We start from the raw sequence: 20856 nt of genomic DNA on the forward strand, positions 1-20856 counted from the left end.
TCAGTTGGCTGGGGGCATGGGGCGGGGCTGGGCTATTGAAAGCTGGGGAGGAGTGGTAGGTGCTTTCTAAGTGCGCATGACAGTTTGGCCGGATGCCTCTAGGGCCGGCCAAACAGTCATGTGCACTTAGCATGTTCTCCACCAGGCAGTATTCCACAGCCTGGTGGAGAACATGAACAGCCTCCCATTCCCTCTCTGAGAGCCGAACCACAGTACTCAGACCAATCACGATGCTGCTGTAAGGCAGCGACGTGATTGGCTAGGGGATTCTGGGAGGCTGTGTGCTTCCTGACCTGCTGCAGGAGAAGAGGACGGAGGCGATGCGGCTGCTGGTGGCGGCACCCAGGTAAGTCATTTTATTTATTTTTATTCCCCCCTTTCCTCCTCCCCACCCCAACACCCCCGTTCGGTAGCAGCTGCTACTGAGTACAGCGTCATTATAGAGCAACACATACTCAAACTAACAAATATTGCTACATTTGTTTTCGTCTCTTTAATAGTATTAAGAATAATATGATATATAATATCATCTGAAAGATTATATACAACATTGAAAATTGCATCTCTTACATTAAGGGTGATATCATGAGCACTGCAGTTGGTGTGCGAGTTAGGGTTTGCATGGTTGTTGTATGAGTTTGGGATTATGGTTTTTACTTTAGCTGGTGAATTTCAATGTTTTTTTATTAATTTGCTATGTTACAATAACTTTACTCTAACTGTGTTTTACTTACAAGTTTTCAAACTGCATCGCAGGTGTGATTTTTTATTGCATTGAAACACACATACATATCTTAGGAGCAATAGAAACCATAAGTAGCCTTAACAAACTTTCTTTCATGTATGTTTTTGGAGTTTTTGATAATATACAACATCTAACTCCCATTATCTTATATTCCTCTGTTTCCAACCCTCACTGCGGCCATCTCGGACCGGTCACGGTCTCTCTTCACCTCTCATGACTATGGCTGCCCCCCATGCCCAAGACTAGTAATAAAGAGCAGATTGCACTCATTTCATCTGCATTTATACAAAATAAAGTACTTGATTCAGAAGCCTTTCTTCCTTAAGAAGGCATGGGTTACCTTAAGAGGAAAATGACTTAGGCTGAATAATGAAGGGCAATAAAACTGAGGGGGAAGTGGGACACGGTGTGTGTGATTTGGGAAAGTGTGAAGTAGGGATAGATGTAGGGGCACAGGTAAGTGATACAGGCAAAAGAAAATCTTACAGGGCAGTGGTTCCCAACTTGTGATCAAGGGACCCCTCGGGGTCCGCGAAGCCCCTTTAGGGGGTCTGTGACTAATTAGAAAATTAAATAATATTGACAGATTAAGAAAGTGTATATAAATAACGACGCTAAATGTACAATTGAAATTTTTTAAATGTACTGTAAATGTTATGGAATTTGAATTGGGAGGCTACAAATGTAATTAGTATCCTCAGATTGATTCCTGGGAGCAGTGCAGCTGCATCAAACAGAATATAGTATGAATGCTGAGTGGCCTCAGATACATTTCGAAAAGCTCCAACATTTCTATTGAAATTAAAATGTTGATCTTTTTTATTTATATGTGTTAGTGAATTAAATAAAATGTGTTATCATTTGAGTATTTGTTTGATAAATGCTTTTCTCTGCATTTTTTGATGTATTATTTTGTGGTTCAAATCATCCACAATGCTTAGGCCGGGATCCCCGACTTCCAGTAATGACTCAGTGGAGGGGGGCCGGATTCCAATAATGATTCAATACAGTGGCATAACGAAAGTTGAGGGGGCCCCCCTGCCACGTACATGGAGGGGCCCCCACTCCGGATCTAATCCGAGCTCTTGGGCCAGAGTATTGTGCTGTGGGGGCCCACCTGCAGCTCGGGCCCCCCTGCACCGCGGGGGCTGTGGGGGCCTGAGTTACGCCCCTGATTCAATAGGGATCCCCAGGTACCAGAAATGATTATGTGGGGGTCCCAGAAGTCAACGGTTAAGAACCACTGTTATAGGGCATTAGCATGTATCTGCTCCGAGTTGAAAGTATGCCTTCTTCTATTTTGCAAGCATTGCTGACTGGGTGCATAGAAGTCTCCTCTACTCTCATGGTCTGTGCATCATGCTCTTTCATGTCCATAAACAGCCCCTCTTCATGATGCTACGGGTTTTTTCAGCTGGGAGTCTCTTGACAGCTGAAATAAAAACAAAGGTTTCCTGTGCCCTTCACCTGATGTCTATAGCATAACATTGATGTTGCCCTCAATCAGTCTATATTGCAATTTAAAAAGATTGTTGTATTAAGAATTCGGTGAACATGAAGCAAGAAAGATAATCCATGTGATTCATCCAAACCAGGTGGGCAGAGATCCTAATAACTTTATGGCTATTTAGTGGTTTGTGTTGTCTGGGTCAGAATCCTCTCCTCCATACCTGCTAGTCTCCATCTCACGCCTAGGAGACAAAGCCATTGGGTGTCTAAGATTGGTTGGAGAAGGACAACCTCTGCAGGGGCTGGGCATGAAATTGAGGGCCTGGAAATGACAGTGTTTGTTTACACACTGAAAGAGCACTGTTGCCACTATCTAATTCGTTGCGTCTAAAAGTGAGCAACTAATATAGACTTTTCTGCTTTGAGAAAGTAAAATGGCTGACAACGCCACAGACTGCGGCCTATGAATGCAGAAGTAAATAGGTGCCATATTATGTGGGAAATGTGGTAAATCCATAATCATGCAGTAAATGCTGCGGTGACATAATCATATATATATCCACTGGCTATCTCAATTGTGAAGTTTTATAGAAAATGTATTTATGAAAGGTTAACAGAACCTAAACAGTTTAATTCTAAACAGCAACCATTTTTTGCCCTTTGAAGAAACCACCTGTTTCAAGCTAGCTATCCCAAAGTAAACATGTAATATAAAAAACACACAGCAAATAATGTGTGTAATATGTTCTTAAATTGCTATCTCGGTTTTTTGGTGACATTTCCAAACCACTAAGGGGCAGATTTACAAGAAAGTGACGCATCTGTAACGATGCTTCACTTTCCCTGCGCCACCATTAGAAACCCTTGCGCCACTATGGATGCGCCGTATTTACAATACGTTACAACAAACAAATGATGGACGGAATGCTGACAATGCAGACATTCTCCCCCAGTCAAGAGATCTGGGTTAAATCCATCGTTCTTTTGCCCACTACGACACCCCAGTTCAGACATGGCCATATGCAAATCAGTCTTCACCCTGTGCCTCATGGGAACAGTCAAGCCCGAACTGCCAAGCCATGTCTTCCCTGGACCGGAATCAAGCATCCTAGGACCGGTTTCTGGCTATCAGCCGTCATCAGCCAGGATAGCTTGACTCCAGTGACGTAGTGAGCACGGGACCCACGTCTGGGCATACCCATCCCACTTAGGGCGAAAAGCGTTACAACAAACAAATGATGGACGGAATGCTGACAATGCAAACATTCTCCCCCAGTCAAGAGATCTGGGTTAAATCCATCATTCTTTTGCCCACTACGCCACCCCAGTTCAGACATGGCCATATGCAAATCAGTCTTGACCCTGTGCCTCATGGGAACAGTCCAGCCCGAACTGCCAAGCTATGTCTTCCCTGGACCGGAATCAAGCATCCTAGGACCGGTTTCTGGCTATCAGCCGTCATCAGCCAGGATAGCTTGACTCCAGTGGCGTAGTGAGCACGGGACCCACGTCTGGGCATACCCATCCCACTTAGGGCGAAAAGTGTTACAACAAACAAATGATGGACGGAATGCTGATGGGTATTCCCAGACGTGGGACCCGTGCTCACTACGCCACTGGAGTCAAGCTATCCTTGCTGATGACGGCTGATAGCCAGAAACCGGTCCTAGGATGCTTGATTCCGGTCCAGGGAAGACATGGCTTGGCAGTTCGGGCTGGACTGTTCCCATGAGGCACAGGGTCAAGACTGATTTGCATATGGCCATGTCTGAACTGGGGTGGCGTAGTGGGCAAAAGAACAATGGATTTAACCCAGATCTCTTGACTGGGGCAGAATGTTTGCATTGTCAGCATTCCGTCCATCATTTGTTTGTTGTAACGCTTTTCGCCCTAAGTGGGATGGGTATGCCCAGGCGTGGGTCCCGTGCTCACTACGTCACTGGAGTCAAGCTATCCTGGCTGATGACGGCTGATAGCCAGAAACCGGTCCTAGGATGCTTGATTCCGGTCCAGGGAAGACATGGCTTGGCAGTTCGGGCTGGACTGTTCCCATGAGGCACAGGGTCAAGACTGATTTGCATATGGCCATGTCTAAACTGGGGTGGTGTAGTGGGCAAAAGAACGATGGATTTAACCCAGATCTCCTGACTGGGGGAGAATGTATGCATTGTCAGCATTCCGTCCATCATTTGTTTGTTGTAACGTATTTACAATACGGCACACCATGGCGCAAGGATTGACAGATGCGTCAGAAATTCTGACGCATCTGTTGACGCAAAAGTCACGCATTGCTGGAGTCATGTTGCAAGCACAACGCAACTCCAGCAATGCAGGAGGAGGCCTATCCTCATTGTGCTGCGTCACTCCTTACGCCTGCCTCAAGCAAACGTAAGAATTTGACGCAGTGGCGTCGAAGAAGTGGCGTAGGGAAATCTTGTAGATTTCACTGCGTCACTTTTACGAGGCTTTTTTTGCGTTGGAATGCCCCCCTGCATACATTATACCTGATGCAGGTATAAAGTGACACAGGGCTTTACAACGTGACACATCTTCCTAAATGCGTCACGTTGTAAATGGGCCGCATTTTTAAGCTGCTGCATCACAAAAAAGTGACGCAACAGCGGCGCCAAAATGACGCATGGGGCTTGTAAATATGCCCCTAAGTCTTTAGCATTTTGGTTTACAATGTCATATTAAGCCTTCTATGCAAATTTGGTACATATTACGCAGTTACTCACTATATATATATATATATATATATATATATATATATATATATATATATAAATCATGCGCAACGTTACCTCAAACTGAAGAGCCCACACAAGGTACGATTCGCCAGCAGATTTAATGAGTGTGCAGGACAACGCACATAAAGTTCATGTAGCTGACGTGTTTCGGGCCCTCTGCCCTTTGTCACAGGCGTTTGTGTTGTGCGGCGAAACTAAGCAAGGTAAATGCACCTGGATTCCTCACGATACCCGCCCTGGTGGGCGTGGCCACTCGCATGGCCTGCTGGTATCGGTAGTGCACTCTGTATTCCTCCTGTGAGTTGTTTTGTAAGTCCGCACCAATGTTGCACTTATATCACTCCCCAGTGGATTGTTATGCTGCCATGCCACAGGCTGCTGACATTATACCACCAGGGCGGGTATCGTGAGGAATCCAGGTGCATTTGTCTCCTGCACTACTTTGCCGGTCCCCAAATCTCCCGTTTTCCTTTCGCTAATCCCCGCCCACTCAATTGTAAAAAAAAAAAAATGCTTTTGCACATTTCATTTTCTTTTTATTTACCAAATCAACTCAGATCAGAAACTGAAAAGAAAAAATCACCTGCAACATTTTAGAATCGTGTACATACTTGGGGGCAGATTTACAATTCCTGGCCTATCCCTGCAAATCAGCAGGGATGCCCCAGGAAACTTGCGACATGCATCACAATCCTTACGCCACCACAGATGCGCCGCATTTACAATGCGGTGCATCATGGCGCAAGGAAATGCAGATGCGTGTTGCATTTGCCGTCGTAACGTTGGCGCAGTGCTGGAGTTGTGTCGCGGGCGCGACGCAACTCCAGCACTGTGCCAACCCGGCCTATCTTGCACATGGTGCGTCACACCTTACGCCTGCCTCAAGCAGGTGCAAGGTTTTGACGCAGCGGGGTCGGAAGAGTGACTGAGTGAAATCTTGTAGATTTCACTCAGGCACTTTTCCGATGCGTTCCTGCACCGGACACCCCCCCCGCGCGCCGGAATGCCTACATGAAACCTGACGCAGGTTTCATGTGGCGCAGGGCTTTACAACGTGACACATCTCCCTAGATGCATCACATTGTAAATCCCCCGCAGCATGGCGCTTGCTTTACGCTGCCGCTGTGTCACAGAAGTGATGCAACGGCGGCGCAAAAGTGGCGCACAGGGCTTGTAAATCTGCCCCTTGGTGCGCAAGCCTACAAAAATTATGTGGACAGCCACTTCAAATTCTTTTTTTTATATTTTTTACTTTATCCACACTGCCAAGCATTGTGGATATTGTGCAGCATGGCTAAAAAGCATTCAAAAGGTTACAAAGACAAGACCTACTGGCTTTGCCAATGCTTATTCTTGATATACCTTTCGCATCTCTTTCTATTTTCAGTTTCTATTAATTATTTTCTCTCACATCCTCTCCTAGTCTTTATGTCTCTGTGTTGTTTGATGTATCTCAACCTCTGTATCTGCTCCACCAGTGTGTTCTTCCCTTTTTATCCCCACAATGTCCCTTCTCCCTGTTCTTCGGCCAACCTCTTTCTCTTATTTTCGCATTTCCCTTCGCTGCGCTTTTCTTGCGCTGTGTATTTATTTTGGCTCTTAGGCTCATTGCATGAAGCTGCATTTAAAGGCTCCGCCGCGGGAGCTGTTATGCTCCGAGCTCGGTGTGTGTACATCCCTTCCACAGTGAAGTTTAGCCTTTCACTGATGGGGGCTTCATGGAAAACCAGCGCCCCCTCCCCACAGCAGGGCACTGCCCGTGCGGCCTAAGCGCAGCAAAAGGCGAACTGCCGCAAAGTTGGTTTGAAACGAATCATGAAAGTGAGTGATATGATGTAACCAACCTCCGTCCTTTAAATTGAATGACATTTCCTTGCTATGCTGTGTGTATGGCTTCTAAAGATCTGATGTTGGCGCTGATTTAGGATGAGCCAGCCCAATATTTCCCAAAAGAATCCTTTAATTATTTTGCATATGCATAATATGTCAACATCTCTAAGAATGTCTACTTTTTATTTACCGCCAACCCTTTGGCTTTTAGAAAGTCTCTGTGAACCTGGCTGTTTACCTCTGCCTTTTAATCTTCTTATCACTAGTTCCAGTCCTTTCACTTCAGGTAGCACCAAGGTGCCTTTGGCATATGTCGCGCTTTATAAATTAAATCAAATCAAATTTGTTGGTATCTACATATTCATGTATTTTCCACCTACTGCGGAGGAAAAAAATATATTTTCAACCCTCCCCAAACCACTACTCTCGGTCTCATCTGAAACCTCTGTCGAACTATTCACTCACCTCCACACCTTGACCCATCTCAAGCCTCCCTGCTACTGTGGACTCCCAAATAACCCTTTCCAAACTCTTCCCTCCTTTCTCCCTCCTTTATCCTATTCATCCAGCTAACAGGCGTCCACCACTCTCAATACCAATTTATATTTTCCCTCTACTAATCGACCACTGACCCACCTTGGGTTCCAGAGTAGCATGCCACTCGCCAATAAGTGCTTCAATGTCTCGCCAGGGGTAGTAAGCGCTATATAAATACAATTACAATGACAATACACTTGTACTACAAACTGCCATATACGAACAAACCCGCAGCGCGAGCCCTTTGAGAAGTGCCTTAATGAATTCTGCTGCTGCTCTCATGTTGACAGAGCAGCCCCTGATTGGAGGGAACGGCCTCACTCAGCGCTCCCACTGACACTGGAGCCCTGCACTTACTCTAACACAGCTTTCTTGAGACAGCTGGGTTAGAGGATTCAAATTATGCATGCCTGACTGGCCGTAGCAAGACGGCCGGCCAAAGGGACATGCGCACTTTGAAAAGTGCCGAGGCAGCCCACCCTCCTTCCTACTGCTGTCACTCAGCAGCGACCCGCCCCCATCCTCACGCGAGCCAGGGCCGGACTGGGAACCAAAACCAGCCCTGGCAAAGTGCTCGGCTGCTCCCCCCCCCCTCTCGCGGAAGGGTTGGGGATGCCGCCGAGCTCTTTGCCAGGGCAGGTTTTCGGCCGATTTTGTTACAGATCCGATTTTGCTGCAAAAACGGCCCTGTAACAAAAACGGCCCCCAGGGGCCCAAAACCGGCCCCGAACCGTGCGGCGCACCGGGGGATTGCCCGGTGCCCGCTACGGCCAGTCCGGCCTTGACGTGAGCATCAGGACTGGGTTACATTAAAAAATAAAATGATAATAAACCAACTTTATTGTCATTTAATTTTTTACTTCTGGGGCATGGAGGGGAATTTGAAGTAGTGGGGTGATGCTCCTCCAGTCAAACCGAGGAGCCACTCAATCTGTAATAGAACGGAGCCAGCTGTGCTCATAATTTGGCAGCTGTTAAAAGAACTGCCCAAAATTTGGTAGGATATTGATTTGTCCACCTCAGGATTTTCATTTCGAATTTTGCATGGACAGGTAGCAGGGGGCAACTTACTTTGTGAGGCCAAACGTGGCACATTCCCTTTTATCTGTCATTGAATTTTCATTGTCCTATTTCTATATATACACAGTATTCATTTAGTATGTTTATGAGGTGACGGAGTCGCTTTTAGGTGACTTTGTGGTGTCGATGAATGCAAAAATCCCTGTGTGAATGTTGGAGCTATGACTTTAGGGCACAACTGGGTATGCATTTTAACGTCGTCTAATATTGTTTGCCTGCTGCTTGGGTAACTGGGTCGCCTACTGCACCCACTGCGGTAACCTGTACATAAACCAATCTGTATTTCTCTTTTTACAGCAATCAAAGAAATGTGCTCTGTCACGGTATCCTTTTATCAACCTGACTCGTGTAGTGCTGCTATGACATGCCGGTGGAGTACTCAGCCTTTCATCCTTTTCGAATTAACAAAAGGAGTACCAGTGAACTGGGTATCGGCCGTTTCTGTTATCGCCAGGAGATGCTTCATTAGAGTAAAAAGTATTAGTTGGGGGCGTGTTCAACCAATCCTGGAAACTTTATGAATCAGTGTTTGAGGGGTGAATGGCAAGCAGTCACCTGCATTTAAATAACTGAAATGTCACGGTCGTGCCCCAAACTGGGACAATATATCTATTTTGAAGTCTGGTGAGGGTTTTGTGGAGAGGGTGTCATTTCAAGGCCTCCCAACATGAGCTCTGTTACCAGATTACGAGAGGGGGGGGGAGGGAGGGAGGGAAGGAGGAGGGGGGGGGAGAGGGGAAGTGGAAGAGGAGGGTTAATAAATTACATAATTTTGACAAAGCGATGTATGGAATTAAGTGTTTGCTTACTTCTTAAAAATCATTGGTGCACCTAGATAGTGTATAAATCCAAATGTTTGTCGGGGGGGGGCACTTATGGTGCTGGAGTATGGGGATACCATAAGAGCCTACAAATCCAAACATTAGAGAATATATTTCTAAAGAGACTTTTACTTATCCCTAATAGCTCCCCAACATCATTTTGCCATTCTGAGGTGGGCATGGACTATATTGTAGATAGCATACAGATGGCCCCCCTGTTTCCATGGGGGGAAATTTGGATTACAGAAGAACTTTCCTTTTCACAATGCATTTTAAGAGATTGTATGAATTTAGATAATGCAATGGCAGTCTGTGGTTACGTTATGTTAAACAAACTTTTTATAAGATAGGACTAGAAAAATGTTATGACATGCCAGAGACCATACGATCTAATATGAAACCGGGTATAAAAGATGCATACCGATCTGATTTGAGAGTATCACACTGGGCCATGGGAAGATTGGACTGTTCTCCCCCAAATCGGCAACAATTTTATTTGCCCTTCACCCGACAAGCTCATTCACGCTTTTTAATGACCAGATTTCGCCTAGGCACCCTGCACTTTCTTGTAGCTTTTCCTAAACAGGCGGGGTGGTGTGAGAGACTACCACCCCCCGTCCGTGTAATAACTTAGCACAGCAAAGCACAATGCACATTATGCTATTTTGCACATTATACAAAGACCCCAGGGTGCGTTTCCTTAAACCGATTTTAAATACAATTCGTCCCTGCTTTTATAAGGAGGGTTTTCATAATTTATGGTCACTATCAACTGTTTCTATTTGCAGCTCTGTGCTTAGTTTTATCAAAACTGTTTTTATAATAAGTAAAAGTAATGTATAGGGGTCCTGTGATCAGGCTGTAATCTGTCATTGTCCTGTATATTCTAAATGTTGTGTAGAAACTTTTTATTCTCGAATGTATGTTTTCTTTTGTGTACTTTTATGATTCTTTTTGAATCGAATAAAGTTATTTGACTGACTGACTGACTAATGTACGACTATTTAAATATATTTTTATACTGGCTGGCAAAAGATAATAAGGAATTGCTTATATGTCAAAGTTCACTTGTGACACAGGATGCCTGACTTAGTATGGAGCAATTGCATTCCCATTAACAGTGACATAAGAGTCCTTTTCACACTATTCTAAGCGTCCTGCATAAATTAAGAGCATTGCCGATTAAACGTCGCTATGCTGACTGTGACCACACAAGAACAATGTCCAGACACTTCTGGCAAACGGCAGTACAAGTACTTCCGGGTTGCGAGTTCCAGAAGTTCAATGGTGTAGAGCTTTAAGGCCCACGAGGCTTACGCTTAATTAAATGTTAAAGTTAAGAAAGCTCTTTAACAGTGACACCAGCAATGGGAGCACATGCCCTCTCGACAATATGCTATTTTAAACACTCTCAAAGTAATACCTATATTGCCTGCCAGTTGTTTTAAAAATATCCTGACCAACGATTGATTTCCCTCCCATTGCTGTATAACATGTGTTCCTACCGCGAGTGACGTAACGCCCAAACACTAGGCAGGTTTGTTCCTAACGCCAGTGACGTAACACCCAACTCAATATGCTGGTTTGTTCCTACCGTCAGTGACGTAACGCCCAAATCAATAGGCTGGTTTGTTCCTACCGCCAGTGACGTAACGCCCAAATCAATCGTCTAGGTCTGTCGTACCAGGGTTCGAACCCACGCCTTTAAGTGGGGCTCAGATCTCTGCAGCAGACCGCAGACACACTGAGCTAACCTAGCAAGGATTATGGCTCTTTAGTGACATCAATCGGCTGCTTCGACCTGACAAAAAGTAAACTGAAAATGCAAACGTCTCACCAATCCCCTGAGACAACGCTGTATCAACATATTCACTACTTTAGGTGTTTTCTCATTTTTACATTATACATCATCCAACTGTCCCAATGGTTTTAAAATGTATTATTTACAGACATTGCAACAAGCTCCTTAATATTGGAATCAAACTGTAGGAAACTGCGAGTCCACGCACACACAACACTTGATTGTAATCACATTGCAGCCTACACGGTGATTTTGCTGGGCCTTCATACAGATTTGAACCCTAACAAAACAGACCCAGCCTCTAATCCTTCTGAGGTCGACAAAGCTAACATTGGTCTATGTGATAATGACACCTATTGCTCACATATGCTACGACAATTTAATTTACGGTACACATTCTGTATTGGGTTAACATTCTTGTTTTATTATTATCATTATTATAAAACATGGCATTTACAACGTATCATCAAATACTGATATATACATTTTTAATTAAACAGATCTGAATACCTCCTTCTGATGGAGTTCAAAACACGGAAAAAGAATGCCAAAGGCGTAGCTTGGGAACACAGGGTGCAACAACAAACATATTTCTGTTGAGTTGTAAAAAGAGGATGTATTCATGGCAGGAGAATGCTAAACTTAAAATAAAGTCCCAGTACCCCCTGACCCTCGCACACATACACACACACACACCTTTGTCATTTCTAAGCACCTTAAAGAACAGATGCTGCCTTTACCCAGTGTAATGGAACTCAATTTATAGACCCTGGAAGGATAAAAAGCTGGATTCGCTTGGCAAATTTCAAATGTGTGACCTGAAGATCAAAGTAGATGTCAACGGTGAACAGTTAACTCACTGAGCTATCCTGCCATGCCCATCCTGAGAAACATATGGTGGCCCCAGTAGAAGCGCCTTAACCTTTCCTCGATTATTTTTCATTTTATACAGCACAACCTCTGTATTTATTTTTCACATGCCAGAAAATAATAATAAACACTTTCTTGTATACGTTTTACGTTTCCATATTTGCTTTTATGTATGCTTTCCGTGATCAATAGTTTATTGAACAAGTTTACATTTCCATACCTCTTTTTTATACGCTGTATTTTCTTGTAGGCACCTTACCCTTCCCTATCTGGTGTTACATGCACCGTCCATATTAGTGACAAACCTCAATATTTAATTATGCGTTTTTAAATAATTTAATATAGAGCGTCGCAGCCTCAGGGGTGTCAGAGCACTTTACAGGAGATATACTGGGGTGGGGAGGGGGGTAAAACACTTCTGTACAGTTTCAGATACAGTTTAACATTATTGGTTAGTTTTTGCTCGTGTTGTCCATTTGCTGATCTCGCTCTAGTTACGCTGGGGCCATTCTCGGGGCTGACGCGTTACGTTTGGACGTCCAGCTGCAAATGCAATTAGTGGAAGAGGCCTCGTGCTCTGTCGTCGCTCCAAGATGGTTTCTTAAGAAAATATCATTTTTTCCAGTCTAAAGGCCCATTTGTCAAGTAAATTAATAAAAAATAGATGTTTGTCTTGAACAGTCAGGTCACAAGTCTCAAACACCCTGCTATAAATGTGACTAGCACAAGGTGCTCCGCAGAAACCCATATAGCATTTAACATAAGATATGTTCCTCTCGGCGAGGAACAGTGGCATCCCCAGATTGGACAGTCTCAAAAGTCCATCTAGAGAGTGGGCGGGACACCAGCGTAACACCCACAAAGTGTAGCCGGATGTCCTTCTGCGCATGCTCACTCCCTCCTCAACAACTGCCCAATCGAGAACTAACAAGGGCCCGAAGCGCCCCAGCAAGCCCGTGACCCTGGTGGAGCCCGTGGTCCACTCCACACCCCTCCCAACACTCTGTTGAAGATAGAAAATCCGTTCGTTCAGGTTTTACTTAAAACATACAGTGCAAATATAATGTGTTAATGCCCTCTGCTGCAGTTGTGTGGCGAGGGTTCACACTGCCTAGGCCCATCAGAAGAGATTCACGACCTGAACTCTTCGACAAGATTTCACCAGCCCTATGAAATTCATATTTTAATATCTATGTAGCGTAGATCTGGGAAACGAATGTGCCTTAAGGCGCTTTAAGACGTAGCTATATGTTCCTAAATTGGCTATAGCTATGCTAGTCTTTGGGAGCTTTGTATGCGCTGCTCCTGAGGAGAGAGTGGTGATGAGAAACTAGTGCGAGATTCACAAACCCCAACCTACCGGGACCAGGTTAACCTACAACCTGGAACCCTGATTAGTGCTGATACCTGACAGGGAACGAGTTATGGTTTCTTCATTTAACTCCTCAGAGTCCACAGTGAGAATCTGACCCGCCGGTTCGCGCCGAGCAAACTGTGCAGAATCAGTGTGGCAGTGGGGGAGCCGGGACTTACAGTGCATCATACTGATCACCGCACTGTGTGAGCCTGGGACTAAGAGCCGTTGTGGTGTGAGGAGACTTCCGGACAGTCCACTGGTGTCAGTCACATGTCAGGTGCCTCGAAGCTCCCAGCCCCCGAGCCGCAGTAGCCTGCCCCGATGCCTGTTGGCTCTATTCCGTGTGGGGGCCTTCCTTGAAAAGGCTGTCTTAGCCCAGAGAAAAGCAGGCCCCGCGCCCCTCAGGGAGTGCGGAGCAGGCGGGTAAATGGGGGGGGGGGGGGGCAGTTGGTGTTAGCTGTGGGTCGGCCGGTCAGAAGTAGAGATGTGTCTAAAAGCTACACATCGCAGGCAGGAGTCGAGGCAGGTCAGCGTGGCCTCTCCTCCGTCCGAGGAGGCTGCAGCCCCCCCACACTAGACTGGGGACCGACAGCAGACGTGCTGACTCAGCCGGTCTCCCAAACAAGCCAATAAATCAGGAATCTGTGCGCGTTTTCGCAGCTTTCCTCGGGACAGAAGGCCACCGGCAGAGTGCTGTCACTCCAGCGGGTCCCTGCCACGGAGCTGCTCCTCTGTGCTGTTTGCTGCTTTAATGTTCAGTTTCTGGCAGGACAGAAGTGCCTCCAGGTGGCTCAGTGAAGCGGTGTCGCGAGGCTCTAAGATGTAGGTAGTTTTGAAAAAACAAGCTAGTGTGATAGGTCCTGAGCCTGTTGCAGAAGCGTGTGAGCACCCTGCAAGCTCCCGGCTCAAACAGCTCCGTTTCGAGCACGTCTACCCCTGCAAAGTACACCATCTCGTGGTGCGTGCTAACGACCTTTAAGCGTTCGGTGTATGAGTAGAACTGGTGCAGCTCACAACAGAGAATATACAACCAGTGGGGGAGGGGCCCGGGCTCAGCGCAAGGCACGGTGCTGGGTATGCTGCAGCGTGCAGTGCACAGCACAGGGAGCTGGCCGAGTACCCCTCGGGGTCATTGGAGCCCGAGTGCACCAGCGCAGCGCTGCGGAGTACGGGGAAGCCCGTCAACAATGGCTCTCCGTCCCCGGGGTTTCTAAGCACTAGACGAGTGCCGGAGAGCAATCCATGCTGCTTCACGCTGCCGTGCCTTTGCAGTAGTGTGAAGCAGTGCGCTCACTGTGCAAGGCACTGAACCCAATCGCATGGGCGTGCTATGCATGCAGTAGTGTGGCCAGTCTGTAGAAAGCGCTCGGGCAGCAGTGTGAAAAGTAGTGCTCTCACTGTACATCACCATCCAGTGGGGCAGTCAGTAAGCAGCAGTGTGGTAGGGCGGGATGGAGGCAGCAGTGTGTGATCAGCAGTGCTCTCACTGCACAGCACCATCCAGGGGTGCGGTCAAACTGCTACAGTGGGATGGGCGGGCAGCAGTGTGATTACCAGTGCTCTTACTGTCTTACACTTTCCAGTGGTGCAGTCAGCATGCAGCAGCGTGATTAGCAGTGCTCTCACTGAATCATACCATCCAGTCGTGCAGTCAGTGTGCAGCAGTGTGATTAGCAGTGCTTTCACTGAATCACACCGTCCAGTGGTTCGGTCAGTGTGCAGCAGTGTGGTGAGGCGTGGGTAGCAGTGCATGATTAGCAGCGCTCTCATTGAACAGCACCACCCAGTGGTGCAGTCAGTGTGCAGCAGTGTGTGATTAGTAGTGTTCTCACTGAATCGCATCACCCAGCAGTGCAGTTAATGTGCAGGACTGTGATGGGCGGGTGTGGTTAGGTTAGCAGTGCTCTCGCTGCATACCGCTTTCCAGTGGTGCGGCCAGTGCGCAGCAGTGTGGTGTGCCGGCAGCAGCGTGCGCTTAGCAGTGCTCTCGCTGCATACCACTTTCCAGTGGGCAGTCAGTGCGCAGCAGTGTGGTGGGCCGGCAGCAGCGTGCGCTTAGCAGTGCTCTCGTTTTATAACAATTTCCAGTGGTGCGGCCAGTGCGCAGCAGTGTGGTGGGCCAGCAGCAGCGTGCGCTTAGCAGTGCTCTCGCTGCATACCACTTTCCAGTGGGCAGCCAGTACGCAGCAGTGTGGTGGGCCGGCAGCAGCATGCGCTTAGCAGTGCTCTCGCTGCATACCACTTTCCAGTGGGCAGTCAGTGCGAGCAGTGTGGTGGGCCGGCAGCAGCGTGCGCTTAGCAGTGCTCTCGTTTTATAACAATTTCCAGTTGTGCGGCCAGTGCGCAGCAGTGTGGTGGGCCAGCAGCAGCGTGCGCTTAGCAGTGCTCTCGCTGCATACCACTTTCCAGTGGGCAGCCAGTACGCAGCAGTGTGGTGGGCCGGCAGCAGCGTGCGCTTAGCAGTGCTCTCGCTGCATACCACTTTCCAGTGGGCAGCCAGTACGCAGCAGTGTGGTGCGCCGGCAGCAGCGTGCGCTTAGCAGTGCTCTCGCTGCATACCACTTTCCGGTGGGCAGCCAGTGCGCAGCAGTGTGGTGCGCCGGCAGCAGCGTGCGCTTAGCAGTGCTCTCGCTGTATAACACTTTCCAGTGGGCAGCCAGTGCATAGCAGTGTGGTGGGCCGGCAGCAGCGTGCGCTTAGCAGTGCTCTCGCTGCATACCACTTTCCAGTGGGCAGCCAGTGCATAGCAGTGTGGTGGGCCGGCAGCAGCGTGCGCTTAGCAGTGCTCTCGCTGTACAGCACCGTCCTCGGTGGACAGCGGTGCGTTCAGTGGTGTGCTCACGAGGTGAACAGGCCATCGCTGTAGTCCGTGGGCCGCAGTGGCCCTGCCAGCGCGCGCAGCTCTGTGAGAAGCAGGGCGCCCAGTGAACACCACATTACCCTCGGCGTGCAGCGCTATGGAATGCGGAGGGGGCCCCGCTTCCCTGGGGATGACTCTTGGAAGCTGCAATAGCTCTGCGCAAACTTCCTGTCAGACGACGAGCCCTGGCCCTGTAGTGACGTAAGTCCAACCTCCTCCCAGCCTAACAGGCTAAATGCAGGCTCAGTGTGCCCACGAACCACCCTCATAACTCTGATATTAAACATGTTTCAACAGCGGGAGGTGGGGCTGGGGCGCTCGGCAGTGACACGGACATGCCAGGGCACAGCGCATCCACCACCAGAGGACCCCTGGATTTGACTGAACGATGGGTGCGGCTCTCTCTTCGTGAAATCCCCCACTTCTCCACAAGATCCATAGACTTGGCTGGCATGCCTTGGCATTACAGGGCCATCGAATCTTGACCCCAACAACTCCGTGACTGCTCAGACTTCACAGCCCAGGCGGGCTGACTGTGCATCATGAGAAGGGCCTTCTCGCAGCTGGCGAGGCCGGGATTAGATGTAAATCCATAGAGCACCCTTGGACAAAGGCCCTGTATATCTGCAGAACGTGGCACAACCAGCCACTTCTGCCGAGTGTACGTCGAGCTGGTCAACCCATGATCCTTTAGAGGATGCAACATAGCGGCAGATCACCGAGTGTGCAAGATCTATGAATCTGGGACAAAGATAAAATCAAAACCCAACTACAAACCCTTAAGGAAACTTCTCAGTTAGTCAAAGTAGCTGCACTCTAGGTCAAAGCAGGTGGATTTGACACACTTCTGACGTGTTACTCACCCGACCAACTGGATTCTAACCTCCTCCTCCTATCACCGTGCGTTATTTTTTCTTTCCACTTCCCTGAATTAGACAATAAGTGACGCACTTTATAAAACTTTTTCATGAATAAATAAACGGAACCGCTGCTGCCCAATCACAGATATTGGGAAATAAAAATATAAATATTAACTCGTTTTACTTGGCCATAAAATTGCTCTTGTTTATTTACACATTGTGAAATTTACAAACAGGCCTATTTCGGGGGTTTGCAGTAGCACATTTAAATACAGACACTTCCAAGTAGAAATAAGACCAGCAGTCCACAATTGTCCCTGCTTCCTTATGTTTTTTCTTTCCAAGTATCCCAGGTGGGAACCCACCATGCTAAAAAAAAAAAAACGCCCTCTGAGAAAAAAATGATTGGAGGACAAAAGGCAAGCGTATGGCTAATGGCGCTGCCTGTCAGCCGAGGGGGGCTCATGGCCTGCTCCAGCCAGGGGCCGGGAGGGATGCCTCTGGGAAGCGGCTGGGGGGCAGGCGGGGGGAGAGGCCAGCTTGAATCTGTGTGCTGCCTGTGGATCTGTGGACTTTCCCATTTAGAGCGCGGCCTGCCTCTCCTCGGCCTGAACCCTATTCATTGTCAGGCCGTCTGATGCCCCTAATTCCTTCCCCATGGAAACGGGCAGCGCCCGGCAAAAATGCCGCACACCCAGACAAGGCCAGATTATTCTGCAAAAAAAAAAAAAACCCACACAGCATCTGGTCACTTCTGAGCAAGTTTTAGCGCCTGTTTCCTTCACGCCATCCACTGGGGAGTCTGTGTTCTCGTTCAGCAGCATTTTCGTGTCTGGAAAACGACAGGCAGAGCAGAACGGAGGGGGCAGAAATCCGAAAAAAAGCCACTTCACCAGGCGCTTCATATGTGCAGAGGACAGACAGAACTTTCGCTCCACTCTGACTGCCTGGCTTTTGTCAGTTTACCTTCCAATGTATAGGGACGCTGCGTACTGTTCTTCCAGGCCCTATCATTATTTTTTTTAATCTAACTTGATAATTAATTTAAGGAGGACAGGTTTGCAGGATGTGAGGGATTTAACCTCTCCAAAGAACTGCAAATAGTTTCCCTGGTGCCAGTTATGGAATCGGTTGACTTTGCTCTTTGTATAATAAAATACAATAATTCGTGCTACTCGCCGAAAAGCGCTTCAACACCTTGTCAGGAGTTGTAGGCGCTATCTAAATACAATTACAATATTTTTATGTCCACAAAACTACTCACAAATTACGCTCTGTGCGTTTTGCGACGGTTGCTTTTATTATTTCTTCTATTTTGTGTATGTACACCTGGTTGGGCCTAACTCTGCAATAAAAGCCAAACATGTCCCGAGCTAGGCGGCCCCACCCCTTCCTTTACCCCATGTCAGCTGCTGTTCCTACGGAATCTCTCAAGGTCCCCGGTCCCACCCGAATACAACATTAAACTGAACCAAAACAAAACATTTTTCAAATAGGAAAACACATACAAAGAAAGCTTTTTTTTGCAAACTACAACAGCAAGCATTTGGTAACGACATACCCTGTCCAAGCGGACTTTTTTCAAATGATCAGAGGTCGATGTGCCTGCAGAAACTAGATTTAAAATATTTGTGCTTTAAGTTAAGCCCAGGGAGAGATCGCCGAGAGACAAAATGCGCGTTTCAAAAGCAGAATAAAGGGAATTTAGATACACTTACCCGGCAGCCAGCAGTCCACGGGTGCAAGGAATTCAGAACACCTCCCTGGCAGGTCTGTAAGGCGCGCCCCTACAGACATGTCTGTGAGCCTGCCTGCCTGTGCGCACACATGTGTGCCTGCGTCTTGTTTATTTTTGCCACACAGGGCAGCGGAGACGGGAATGTGCATCTTTTATGAGTTGAGCAGGTCTGAATATGTGAAGAGATTCGCCGTCCCTAGCAGTAAAGGCTGTAAAAAGTGGGGTGTAATACGTGCATAAAAAGGATGCCTGCATTTACATGAGGAGACGTGATTGTGTTCGGCAAGCTGCCTGTTCCCTCCGCTCAGGCTGGCAGCTGCTTTGCAATTCATAGCGCTGGTAATTTGCCGTTAGGGGCAAAACGTGGAGAGAGAAACAATCAGAGAATCGTGGGGAGGGGGGAGAAATTTGGGCAACCGCTCGGCTAATTGACTCTGAAAGGAGAAATTAAAAAAACGACAGATATGCAGTTTGCAGGACTGTGGCTTCTGATTCAAATGGGGGCATTATTAGGAATGTGGGCACGAGGACAGCCTGGGCACCGAGGCCCCGCCCCAGCGCCCACCATGCTCAGGGTCACACCGGCGGAGTAATTTATGCCAGTTGTGTGTTTTTTTGGCGGGGAGGAGGCAGTGCCAGGTCCGAAGGGGCTGGGCATTGTTGGGCAGAGAAAAAGACAGGGAGAGAGGGCTCGTTAGTTCCAGCCTGAAATTTAAAAAAACGCACAAGTTAATAACAGCCCCGCATAATGAGGCGCTGCCGTCCCTTCTCAATAGGACGGTGCTCTGTAATGCCATTCATTTTGTTCCCACGGTGGGACTCGCTACACGAGTGGGTTTGTGTTTGTTTCAGATGGTGGTACTTCTGGCCCAGTGGGATGCTTAATTTTGAGGAACGTGCTTGGAATTACTGGGGAAGGGGCAAGAAGTTTATTTTCTGTGTTATGATATGACGAGGGCTTGTGACGGGGTGTTAAGAAGAACGGATTGAATCTGCGGCGTGCCGAAGTTTTCAGGCGGGCGGTGGCACCGCGTGCAGTCCAGTGCGCTGCTTGTAAGAGCTCACGCCGGTTGACCCCGGTGCCCCCTGGGTGTGTGATGAAAGATGCAGGTTTGCACACCCCCAAAATGGGGACAATACTACGATTTTTTTTAAGCGCCTATAGACCTCACCACAGAAGAATGCAGACGGTTTTCTATTGTGTGGGCAGTTCAGGTCACTTTCCTGCCCGCATGTTGGCAGTGAATGGGGGCCGGAGGGGGAGGGTAGTTCGGGCTGCGCGGAAACCAGCGGAAAACTGCGGGCAGCCTGGGATTAAGAGGGGGCAGTCCGGGGGAAGCTATCATTTCTCACTTCAAAAGCCGATCGATTCTTCGCAGAAAGAAACATTAAACATGTAGCAGTTTGGAGAGTGAGAAGGCGCGGTGGGGCCGATCTCTCTTCCATGAAGCGCGAGTCTGGCTGGAGGAGGGGGGGGGGGGCTACCCCATCACCTAGAGCAAAACAATAAAAACAAACAAGATAAAATGCCCCTGAGACGTGAACGCGGTTCCGGGATAGTTGAGCCATTAATATTAGTTTACTTGAAGGGGGCAGAACGCTCGGTGGTGCCCAGCCCTTTCCGTGGCACACGGGGGGGGGGGGGGGGCAGTGGGGATTGGCAAGGATAATGAGGATTATCCCTTATGTCGCATCTCCTTTCCTACAACGTGTTGCACATTCCCCTTTAGGCACACCACTTCACTAATATATTAGAGGCTTTGTTTGGCGCACATTGGGGCACATGTCGACTCTAGGCGCTTTCTGCCTACTTTTAAGCACCGGCTTTTATCGAGGAAGATTTTAGGCTAGGGGATTTCAACACAGTTCCCCTTACTCTATGGAGAAGATAAATCGGGGAATATTTTGCCATCGAGATGCAAACATTGAACGTCTACATACTCTAAGGGCATCACGGCGGGGTTCAGAGGATTTCACTCGAGTGCTTCTCGAGTCCCTCTCGAGTTCTTAGCAGGTTGTTAGAGAGGCCACGGTGCCCGAAACCTTCATAAGACCCGGAATGAAACACCGGCAATTAGTTAAGCAGGATATTCTAATGCAGGGCAAACTGCCCCGCACACCTCCCTGTCAGAGAGAGTGGCCCCAGAAAATACGTTTT

The 20856-nt window shown here is 47.9% G+C and overlaps 1 long non-coding RNA gene across 2 annotated transcripts in view; it reads right to left on the bottom strand.

Annotated features, from left to right (window-relative positions):
• The window catches only part of LOC146857383 (uncharacterized), a 127933-nt gene extending 108938 nt beyond the window's left edge, over positions 1-18995 (bottom strand). For both annotated transcript variants that reach the window (XR_014979900.1, XR_014979899.1), the window contains exon 1: positions 18679-18995. This is a non-coding gene — a long non-coding RNA (uncharacterized LOC146857383). The remainder of the gene's footprint in view (positions 1-18678) is intronic.
• Positions 18996-20856: the final 1861 nt, after the last annotated feature.

Source organism: Triturus cristatus, chromosome 3_2 (genome assembly GCF_964204655.1).
Source record: "Triturus cristatus chromosome 3_2, aTriCri1.1, whole genome shotgun sequence".
Classification (NCBI taxonomy): Eukaryota; Metazoa; Chordata; class Amphibia; order Caudata; family Salamandridae; genus Triturus; species Triturus cristatus.